Below are 12,309 nucleotides of genomic sequence, written 5' to 3' on the forward strand. Positions count from 1 at the left end.
AAATTTTGAATCATCTCCAAAATATGAACATGATCAATTTCAAGAAAAATCTAATATTGAATATTTGTCATCTAGGCAGATGTCTCTTTATTCTATGGAAGAATTTGGTAGCTCTACAGTTGAAATATTTCCAGGAAATGTAGAAATTTTGAATAATAAACACTTATTCACAGAGATTATCCTAATTATACACTATTGCGGAATACATGCATAATACATAACCTCCTCTACGTTGATCATCAATTTAGCAGCATCAAAAACAATGAAATATCAATCGCATGCACACATTAACACAGTATGTAACATGGGAAATCTTACAGCTGAAAACCCCACACTATCTGTATATTAATGATTGAGAACATGTAACATTACATAGTACAATACTCCTCACAAGTATCCAGCACTATCTCCACCTGTTACACACAATACAGCTCATATCTGATCTCCAAATCTCCTTTGCTGCTTGCCTGCCTCCACTGCACAATCCTGCAAGAGAATGAATGAATCCAAACTCATTCCAAGTTCTATTTACCTTGGAAAATCACTCACATTGGAAATCATGTGAGCACAGGCTATATCACTGGGCATATGTTGTGCAATCCTCATGGGCATACTCAATCCATTGATTATGCAAGATCTCATGCACAACTATAGTTACAACTGATAGAAATCTCAACCTCTAACACCTGTCTCCACTGAACTGTACATGCACAAAGTTAACTGATGTATTCTTCAGTTGCATTATGAGTTAATAATTAGTGAATTAATTTGATCAATTAATTCACATCACTCATCACTAGTCTATTTGTAGTTAGACTTATTACAACTAGTTTAACCAAGTCAAACTGAACACAACTCCATCAACTCCACATCCAACCCCACAGAACTCACATGCATGAGTTCTAACTGATGTCATGCATGCAATAGCTCAACTAACTCACAAGAAAAGCGTATTTCCTTCTGACATCTGCATGTGCCACCTCTGTACCTCAACTTGAAGTGCTCCAAGAGGATAAGATAAAGTTTATAGTCTAAATATTATTATGAGACAATAATATTTGACATTTCTATTTTTGACTAGCAGTCTAAAAATAGACTTTGATCACTCCTGTTGTGATCCAAAATTAGAAGTCCATCTATTTTTCCCAACATGACCAATCATCCATAAACAATATCCTGCAACTCATAGACCATGATCCATATGTCTAAAAATAGACATAGTCTAAAAATAGACTTTGCGCCATAATTTGCCTGCGGGCCCACTTAGTGAAGGCGACTCCTTTCCACTAAGCTCCATCATCTTGTTGCATTCTCAACAAGAATTTCTTGTTGCACACTTTTCAAAACTCCCTCTCAACAAGAAAGGCTTCCTCTCAAACCCGATCCTGTAACTCTGGAACGTTCTGCATGCAACACATCTGCCCGGTCCAGTTTGCTCCAACAACACTTGGAACAAAAACACTACCAACTGACCACTCTGTTGGGATAGGAACATACTCTGATGTTGAAGCTCTAACTGCTACTGACAAGTGCTCCCTCTCTAATGTCTGCGCTACTGCAACATCTCCATGCATCTCACACCATTGCACACCTCTCTATGCCACCTACCACTGTGCAAAACACTTGTGCCTCTCGCATTGCTGCATCCTGCATGCTATGCACTGTCCTGGGATTCCCTACACTGACGCTCTCTTTGCCGCTCCATCTGCGTCTGTCTCTACCCAATCAATCAGTTCATGCTACTACACATTGGGGCTCCCGTAGCAAGGTCTCATCCAAGAGGTTGGGTACCTCAAGGATCCTGCCCCTCCTCCTTGGAACGATCACTCTATATCGCCCCACCTCCTACCTGGAGGTATGGCTGCATGTGATCCCTCAGCCCACCTGGCTCGAAGTTTCCCCCTACTGGAGGTCTCTGCATGAGTAGATGTCTCTACTCGATCTCCTCTCAGCTTCCCTTGTTGTGGCTACTCCACAACCTCCTGAAGCTGTTGCACCAATCGTGGCTCCTCCACAATCATCTGAGACTTCTTCTGGCTCTACATGTTGAGACGTAATATATGCTCCCTCTCAACTACCAAGTCTCCATTAGTTGCCTTGCTGCTCAAGGCTTTGCATGCATCTTGAACCTCAAGAGCATACAGGTTCTTGACCCGTGAACCAATCTGCTTCACCTGTCTAGTGATGATGTGTCTAAGGAAAACCTTTCCCTTACTGAAGACTACATCATAGCCTCTGTCTTCCAGCATCACGATCGACATCAAGTTTCCCTTCGGTCCTGGTACATACTTGACATCGGTCAAGGTAAGGCGAGCTCTATGCTCCCTCTAAAAAATAATCGTGCCTACACCTAAGACACTATACTTCTCATCATTACCCATCCCTATGAGTATCTGGAGATCTTTCTCCTCCAAAGTACTTAACAAACTTTTGTCACCGGTCATGTGGAAAGAAGCTCCATTGTCAAGAAATCAACCACTTCCCACCATGGATGAAACCATGCATGCGAAGAGTGTGAAGTCCAACTCAAACTGTGAAGCAAGTGAGGTTGCCTCACCTTCAGATCCTTCCATTGATCCCTTCTTGGACTTCTTCTTTGGGCAATTAGTAGCATAATGGCCCAACTCATGACAACGAAAGCATTGCACCTCTTACTTGTCAACCTTCTTCCCATCATTGGAAGAATTGGATTCGGAAAGAGAAACCTTCCCCTTCCCCTTCTTCACCTTACTCGCTAAGGCACAGTTCTCCTCATCATGCATTGATGAAGAACTTTCTCTGGTGCGCCGTCTAATCTCCTATTGCACAAGATCTGACCAAAGTCTCGCCCATCCTGGAAATTTCTCCCTTCCATTCACCGAGTCTTGGTAGCTATGCCAACTCTTAGGAAGGCCAAGGAGTGCTAAACTCACCATATCCTCATCCTCAACAGTTACCCCCACACTTTCCAGCTCATCCCAGCATTGGGTGAACTTCGTGAGATACTAGTGCATACTGTCTCCATTCTCACACCTAATGTTTCTGAGTTTATCCTTGAGCGCCAACTTCCTCTGGTCGCTCTTGGTTTGGAATAATTCTGTCAACGTTTCCCACATCAAATATGGAGAAGCCTTTCCATGGAGGCTAGACACAATGTGATCCCTCATGCCCTCCAATAGAATCCTTTGACACTTTGCTATCTTCTTTTGCCAAACCACAGCTTTAGCAGCATCAGTAGGTTTTGGGACCTCAGCCTCTATGAAATCCTTCAACCCATTATCATCTAACACTGCCTCCATCCTGTCTTTCCATGCAATATAGTTGGAGCTACCTTCAAGAGCATACTCTAATCGCAATCCGTTGAAAGACATTTCAGCTTTGACACCAAGAAAACACTGCTGCAAATTCGAATTCCACCAGCTCCAAACTCAACCGCTTCTGATCTAAAATTCGTGAGAAAAAAGTATTTCTTGTACATAGATCGACTGTATGGGCATTCACCATATACCTCGCCTTCCAAAAGAAGGATGAATCTAGAGGCTACCTAGCCCGATTACAGACTCTGCCTAAAGAAATAAGATGTAAACACTTTCTGAATAATAGATCTGATGATTAACAACTACGATATTCTGTAGAACTTTTTCTACAAATCAACCAGCTCCGATACCATGTAGAAATTTTGAATAATAAACACTTATTCACAAAGATTATCCTGATTATACACTATTGCGGAATACATGCATAATACATAACCTCCTCTACGTTGATCATCAATTTAACAGCATCAAAAACAATGAAACATCAATCACATGCACACATTAACACAGTATGCAACCCGAGGAAAGCTTACAGCTGAAAACCCCACACTATCTGTATATTAATGATTGAGAACATGTAACATTACAAGTACAATACTCCTCACAAGTATCCAACACTATCTCCACCTATTACACACAATACAGCTCAGATCTGATCTCCAAATCTCCTCCGCTGCTTGATTGCCTCCACTGCACAATCCTGCAAGAGAATGAATGAATCCAAACTCGTTCCAAGTTCTATTTACCTTGGAAAATCACTCACACTAGAAATCACGTGAGCACAGGCTATATCACTTGGCATATGTTGTGCAATCCTCATGGGCATACTCAATCCATTGATTGTGCAAGATCTCATGCACAACTATAGTCACAACTGATAGCAATCTCAACCTCTAACACCTGTCTCCACTGAACTGTACATGCACTAAGTTAACTGATGTATTCTTCAGTTGCATTATGAGTTAATAATTAGTGAATTAATTTAATCAATTAATTCACATCACTCATCACTAGTCTATTTGCAGTTAGACTAATTACAACTAGTTTAACCAAGTCAAACTGAACAGAACTCCATCAACTCCACATCCAACTCCACAGAACTCACATGCATGAGTTCTAACTGATGTCATACATGCAATAGCTCAACTGACTCACAAGAAAAGCGTATTTTCTTCTGAAAGCTGCATGTGCCACATCTGTAGCTCAACCTGAAGTGCTCCAAGAGGATAAGATAAAGTTTATAGTCTAAATATTATTATGAGACAACAATATTTGACTTTTCTATTTTTTACTAGCAGTCTAAAAATAGACTCTGATCACTCCTGCTGTGATCCAAAAATATAATTCCATCTATTTTTCCCAACATGACCAATCATCCATAAACAACATCCTACAACTCATAGACCATGATCCATATGTCTAAAAATAGACATAGTATAAAAATAGACTTTGCGCCATAATTTGCCTACGGGCCCACTTAGTGAAGGTGACTCCTTTCCACTAAACTCCATCATCTTGTTGCATTCTCAATAAGCATTTCTTGTTACACACTTTTCAACAGGAAAAACATTAAACATAAACAATAACTTGGAAAAATTACAACAGGAAAAGCTAATCAAAACATTACAACAACATTCTTCCACATATGCATTGGAATACATTGACATGAAAGGAATTAGTCCTAAGACTTGTATACATCACATCTGCATTAAGGAAAATCGTAAACCTATCAGACAACCTCAAAGAAGGATGAACCAAATCTTAGGGAAATTGTGAACGAAGAGTTTCAAAAATTGCTGAATGTAAACTTCATTTACCCAATTTCATTCAGCCAGTGGGTTTCTCCTCTAGTGATTGTGCCAAAAAAGAATGGTAAATGGAAGGTATGCATTGATTATCAAGAATTAAATAAATTTACCCTAAAAGATCATTTTCCTTTACCCTTTATAGATCAAGTTTTAGATACATTAGCAGGTAAGAAGTATTTCTCATTTTTGGATGGTTTTAGTGGTTACAATCAAATTCAGGTAGCACCTGAAGATAAATATAAAACCACATTCACCTATCCATGGGGAACTTATGCCTACCAAGTACTCCATTTTGGTTTGTGCAATGCACCTGCAACACTCCAAAGAGCAGTACTAGGAATTTTTCCTGATCTAATACATGATTGTGTAGAGGTGTATATGGATGACTTTACAATTTATAGGAATACATTTGAAGAAGCTTTAGAAAAATTGGAAAAACTTATTAAAAGATGAAAGAAAGCAAACCTTTCACTAAGCCATGAAAAATGTTTTATGATGTTTATAGAAGGAATTGTTTTAGGACATCACATTTCAAGAGATGGAATTAAAGTTGATAAATCCAAAGTTGAAGTCATCTCTAATTTATCAATTCCAAGTTGTCAATGTTGGCATTTTGGCACAGGTGTGGCGCTGGTATTGTCCTTGATGGCAACTCTCTTTGATGATAGATCTCAGTCCAATCTACAAGTATGAAGAGAAATTTCATATACGCATGTTCATTAAGCCAAAGTTGCGTATACACGCAAGGACGCTATAGACTAAGTCGCGGATACGCAGGTTCGATATATATAAAGTCGCGTATACACGCAGATTCATGAACAAAAAAGGGCGTGCATGTCGAGAAGCTTCCCTTTGGTCCGTGGTAGTTAGTCCTCAGTACTTGAGCCTATGTCTTTGGACCAAAGTATCTCGACAGACGTGTTGATCTCTAGTTTTGAAGCTGATGGTATTGGATTTCTATGGTTTGGCCCTTGGTATTAAGCAAGGCCTAAGGCTATATAAGGAGAAGAAGATCATTAGGCAAATACACTGAAAAAGTCTTGAATATCTGATAAAGAAAGAGATCTCGTATGCAGGTTCTGGGTTGCTTGATCTAAACTAAGGAGAGATCACATCGGTTGATGGAAGACTAGATCTAAGGATAGATCGAGATCTAATGGTTTGAAATGCTCTATTATGATATGGTTGATTATGCGTATTTCTAGATCTGCATACTGACGCAATGTTATGTTCTGGATCTAACTGATGTCTGGTACAGCTGCAAGTTGAGAGAATTTATTTTTAGATCTATACGCAGGTTGTCTTCGTTAAAAGGGCGTGTATACGCGAGTTTCTCTCATTGAAGTAGCGTATATCTTTTGAAGCTTGATTTTTTTTGGGTTTGCAGTTGGGTCTGACTGTTATTGCAGTGTTCTGTAGTCTGCTCTGTGTTCTGGTGACTGGGTTTGACAGGGTATCAGTGGTTCAGTGATTCAGAGATTGTTGATGCAAGTATTGATTGTCTTGTAATCTGCTATGAAAGTTGAATGAATTGTGGTCTTCAGATTGTAATGTTGTGCTTCAGGAATGTCCAGTCTGAAAATGTATGAAAAGTGGTACCTGAAAGAAAGAAGATTGTAGGCCTGCACCTACGTACTAGTATCTTAGCTAGTACAAGAGAAAAGGGGGTTGGAGCTCCCTTCCAAGGAAGTTTGGAGAATGTGAGAGGGTTGTAGCCCTCTGCAGGTTGTAGCCTGCGTACTGGTATAAGGCTGCACTAGTACAAAATATTGTAAACTGAAGTTCCTATTAAAGAAAGATAGAGACAACTTGCAGCAGGTGGTTTTCACCCACATTGGGTTTCCACCTTATATCTTGGTGTTCATGTGTGTGGCTTTTGTGTAATGATCTGTTATACTGCATCTGTTTACTTTTAATATGGTTAATAAAGTCCTGATGCATTTACTGAAGATAAACTAACTGAATCATAAGTTTTCTGGTTATACGCTGGTTTCTTTAGACACAGTAGCGTGTACACACTGGTTCACTTAACTGAAGTCGCGTATATGTTTCAGAGTATTTGAAAAGTTTTATTGTTGGAAAATAATACTGATTCACCCCCCCCCTCTCAGTATTATTTCCAACAATTGGTATCAGAGCAGGTCCTTCAGAGAAGCTTGATCGCTTGAAGGTAGATCATTCATCATGAGCAACTACGAGAAAGAAGCGTCAATCAGGCCACCGGTTTTTGATGGGACAAACTTCAATTATTGGAAGGTAAGAGTTACTGCCTATCTTCAATCTCTTGGTACAGAAGTTTGGGACATCGTAGAGTCAGGCTACACTTTTCCTTCAGCTACTCCTACAGATCCAGCCGAGAAAAAGAAGTATGAAACAAATGCGAAAGCAGTCAGTACTCTATTAGGATGTATATCCCAATCGGAATTCATGAAGGTAATGCACTATAAATCCGCAAAAGAAATATGGGACAAAATTATCACGAGCTATGAAGGAGACGAACAGGTAAAGCGTGCTAAACTTCAAACTCTCAGGATTAAGTATGAGACTCTCAGAATGTATAATGATGAAAGTGTGGCCAACTATTTTCTTAGGGTAGATGAGATTGTTAATTGCATGAAAAATTTGGGTGAAGAAATAAGAGAGGCGATTGTGGTTGAAAAGGTTCTAAGATCATTGTCCCCCAAATTTGAATCTAAAGTGTCTGCAATAGAAGAAAAGGAAAATCTACGAATTCTTACTATGTCTCAGCTTCACGGAATTCTAACTGCTTATGAAATGAGAAAAGGAGGTCCATCAGACAGAAGAGAGGCTGCTTTCAAGGCTTCAGGCAAAGAAGATTATTATGAGACAAGTCACATGCCAGAAGATGAAGAAGAAGAATCAAATTTTGTCAGAAATCTTCAAAGGGGTTCTGGAAGGTTCAGAGGTAAGTTACCTTTTAAATGTTTTGCTTGTGGAAGAGTAGGTCATTATGCTGCCAAATGTCCTCACAAAGATAAGAATGATAAGGGAAAGGAACCTGCTAGATGGAACAAGAAACAGAGTGCAAATAAGAAAAGCTACTACACTCATGAAGATAGTGATGGTCTATCAAACAGTGATGAAGATGAACGAGGTAATGAATATAAGTTGTTAATGGCATTTGAAGATGATGATTATATGGATGCTGTAGATGTGGATGACCTTTATAATGAAATTACTGGACTCAAGAGATGTATAGAAGAAAAGAATATAATTATTGATACTCTACAATTTCAAATTGATGAAAAGGAAAAACATCTTGAAAAATTGGAATGTGAGATTGTTTGTCTTAGAAAGGAGATTGAGAAAACAAAAGCGATTAATCTTAAATTTGTTAAAGGATCTGAAACCTTGGATGAGATTATCAATGTGCAGCGATCTCCTCTGATCAAGACAGGTCTTGGATATAATGGAGAAACATCTCAAGCATCTACCTCTAAAAGCTATCTTGATGCAGCAAGGAGAAGCGAGCAAAGGCCAAATAAAAGTCATCAAGTGAATCAGGGACAGTTTACCTCAAATAAAGACCATCAAGAAACTCGGGGACAAACTGCCTTAAGGACAAACAAAAGCTACAATCAGCCTCAGGTAAAATCTTCCCAATTTGCTCCAAGAATGAATGTGAATAGAAGCTACAATCGGTTGGATGATAGATCTGATTATCGCAGAAGTTTCTTCAATGGCCAATGCTTTTCTTGCCATAACTTCGGTCACAAAGTAGCTCAATGTGTTGCCTACAAGACAATCATGACTAGAGAAGCTCAAAAGCAAGGGAGAATGACTGGAATCATGAAAAGGACTTATAACAACTTTTTAGTTCTTGAAAATGAAGTTGAATTCTCTATTTGTAATAACTTTGGTCATGAAGACTCTGAATGCAGGAGCAGGTTCCGGAAGACAACTCAGAAGGAACAAACCTCAAATGTCAGAACATGGAGAATAAAGGAACCGCAACCAGAAAGATGTGGGATAGCCTTTTATGCAGAAGGTCAAGAAAGTCTATGGTACATTGACAGCGGATGTTCGAAGCATATGACAGGGGACAAAGAAAAACTTGAGTCATATACCGCATTAGAAAAGGGGAAGAAAGTTTCTTTTGGAAACGACATCTCTGCAGCCATAAAAGGAAAAGGTGTTGCTCCATTAAAAGAGAAGGTCAAAGCTGGAAATGTTTTGTATGTTGATGGATTGAAGCATAATCTTCTGAGTGTCAGTCAGATGTGTGATCAAGGAACAGAGGTAATATTTAGATCAAATGGATGTTGTGTTCGTGATCTTGATACAGGTAAAACAGTGATCAAAGGAAGAAGGACTCCAAATAATCTATACATATTTGAAGAAGGACCACAACAATGCTATTTGAGCAAGGATGATGAACACTGGCTATGGCATCGGAGGTTGGGGCATCTAAGCTTCTCACAAATAAGGAAAACATGCAAATATCAGGCAGTTCATGGTCTTCCAGATATCAAAATTCCAGACAACACTATATGCAAATCTTGTCAGTTTGGAAAGCAAACCAGAACTAATTTTCCAGAGAAGGAAGGATTAGCTAGCATGCCTCTTGAGCTAGTACATACAAATACATGTGGTCCATTTAGAAAAAGAACACCTCGAGGAGAAGAATACTTGATATTATTCATTAACGATTTCTCCAGGTTTGTCTGGTTAGGGCTTATGAAGCACAAAGATGAAGCATTCGAAAAATTCAAATCCTTCAAAGCTTTGGTTGAAAATGAATCAGGACAAAAAATTAAGTGCCTCAGATCTGACAGAGGTGGGGAGTTTACCTCAAATGAATTCTTCAATTTCTGTGAAGAACATGGGATAAGAAGAGAATTCTCTATAGCTAGAACTCCTCAGCAAAATGGGGTTGTGGAAAGAATGAACAGAACAATTCAACAAATGGCTCGTGCTATGCTTGATAAATCAGGTACTCCCGCAACTTTCTGGGGTGAGGCTGCACATGCTACGATTATTATTCTTAACAAAACAAATGTCCGAGTAAACAGCACTCAAACACCTCATGAGCTTTGGAGTGGTGAGACTCCTTCGGTGAAGCATTTCAAAATCTTTTGGAGCAAATGTTATATTAAGAATATTGATGAGCAACTTGGAAAACCTGAACCAAGAGCAGATGAAGGCATTCTTCTTGGTTATTCTCCACATAGCAAAGCATACAAGTGCTACAACAAAAGGCTTGGCAGAATTGTTGACAGCATTGATGTAGTGGTCGATGAGAAGGGATATATTCCTAGGCAAGTTCATCATGAAGACATTGAAGAAGATGAAGGCTACCCTCAAAGGCAGAATGATGAAGAAGAAGAACCTCAAGAAGAAGAAGAGCCTCAAGAAGAACCAGAGGAGCAGACAAGAATAGAAGAGAAGACTCCATCTAGATATGTTCAAAAGAATCATCCAGAATCTCAGATTGTGGGGCAGAAAGAAGCAGGAATACAAACAAGAAGAAGAATTGCAGAAGCTTCAAGCTATTTGGCATTACTCTCTTCCACTGAAACACAAAATGTGAAAGAGGCATGCAAAGATGAATGTTGGGTCAAAGCAATGGATGAAGAACTTGAGCAGATCGAAAAGAACAATACTTGGGAATTGGTTCCTAGACCAAAAGATAAAAATGTCATAGGGACTAAATGGGTCTTCAAAAATAAATTGAATGAAAATGGAGAAGTAATTAGAAACAAGGCCAGACTTGTTTGTAAATGGTATGCGCAGTAAGAAGGAATAGATTTTGAAGAGACCTTTGCTCCTGTTGCAAGACTTGAGGCCATCCGAATGTTCCTTGCTCTCTCAAGCTTTCAAAACTTCAAGGTATTTCAAATGGACGTGAAATCATCCTTTCTGAATGGAGACTTAGAAGAAGAAGTATATATTGAGCAGCCAGATGGTTTCATTCTTGGGAATGATCCAAACCTTGTATGCAGATTGAAAAAGGCTCTCTATAGTCTCAAACAAGCTCCAAGGGCTTGGTACTATCGGTTGGACAAATATCTTCACCAACAAGGTTTTTCAAAAGGATCAGCAGATAGCAATCTCTATATGAAAGTTGAAAATAACAAATTGCTAATACTTGTTGTGTATGTAGATGATATTATCTTTGGCAGCAATGAAGAGGCTATGAGTCAAAACTTTGCCTCTGTTATGCAGAAAGAATTTGAAATGTCATTACTTGGAGAATTGACATACTTTCTTGGATTGCAAATCCAACAAAATGAAGGAGGTATTTTCTTGTCTCAAACCAAGTACCTCAAGCAGATCTTGAAAAAGTATGGCATGGAAGATTCAAAACCAGTTTGTACCCCCATGGTTACAGGATGCAGCCTCAGTGCAAATGATGAATCAGCAGCAGTTCACCAACCAACTTATAGATCCATGATTGGGAGTTTGCTTTATTTGACAGGTACCCGACCAGATATTATGCATGCAGTAGGAATTGTTGGAAGATTTCAAGCCAACCCAAAGGAAACTCATCTTCAGGCAGTCAAAAGAATCTTCAAGTATCTTCAAGGGACCAAAAACTATGGCCTATGGTATCCTAGAGATACAGATCTCACTCTTCATGCTTACACAGATGCAGATTGGGCCGGAAGTGTGGATGATAGGAAAAGCACAAGTGGTGGTGCTTTCTTCATGGGTTCCAGATTAGTATCTTGGTTCAGCAAGAAACAGAGTTCGATTGCCTTATCTACAGCTGAAGCAGAATATGTGGCTGCGGCATCTTGTTGCACACAACTTCTTTGGATGATGCAGACCTTGCAGGATTTTCAAATCATATGCACTCCACCAGTCTCTATCTTATGTGATAATACAAGTGCAATCAGCATTTCAAAGAATCCAGTCATGCACTCAAAGACCAAGCACATACCAATCAAGTACCATTTTCTTCGGGAACAAGTGCTTGAGCAGAAGGTCAAGCTGGAGTATGTTCCTTCCAAGGAACAAGTTGCTGATATTCTCACAAAACCACTGCCCAGGGAAACTTTTGAATATCTCAGACAAAAGCTAGGAGTAGTTGATGCTTCATCCTGCTGTTGAAGCTTGTCTGTTCTACAGAAAAGTTGGTATACGCAAGTTACGTAAAGGATATCCGTGTATATACGCCGATTTATGCTGGGAAAGTCGCGTGTATGGTGTACGCATTCTGCCGAAAGCATATCCGCGTGCAT

The sequence above is a fragment of the Pinus tabuliformis genome, chromosome J (genome assembly GCF_031772625.1).
Source record: "Pinus tabuliformis cultivar Carrire ecotype Pingquan chromosome J, CPIR1, whole genome shotgun sequence".
In the NCBI taxonomy this organism is placed as follows: domain Eukaryota; kingdom Viridiplantae; phylum Streptophyta; class Pinopsida; order Pinales; family Pinaceae; genus Pinus; species Pinus tabuliformis.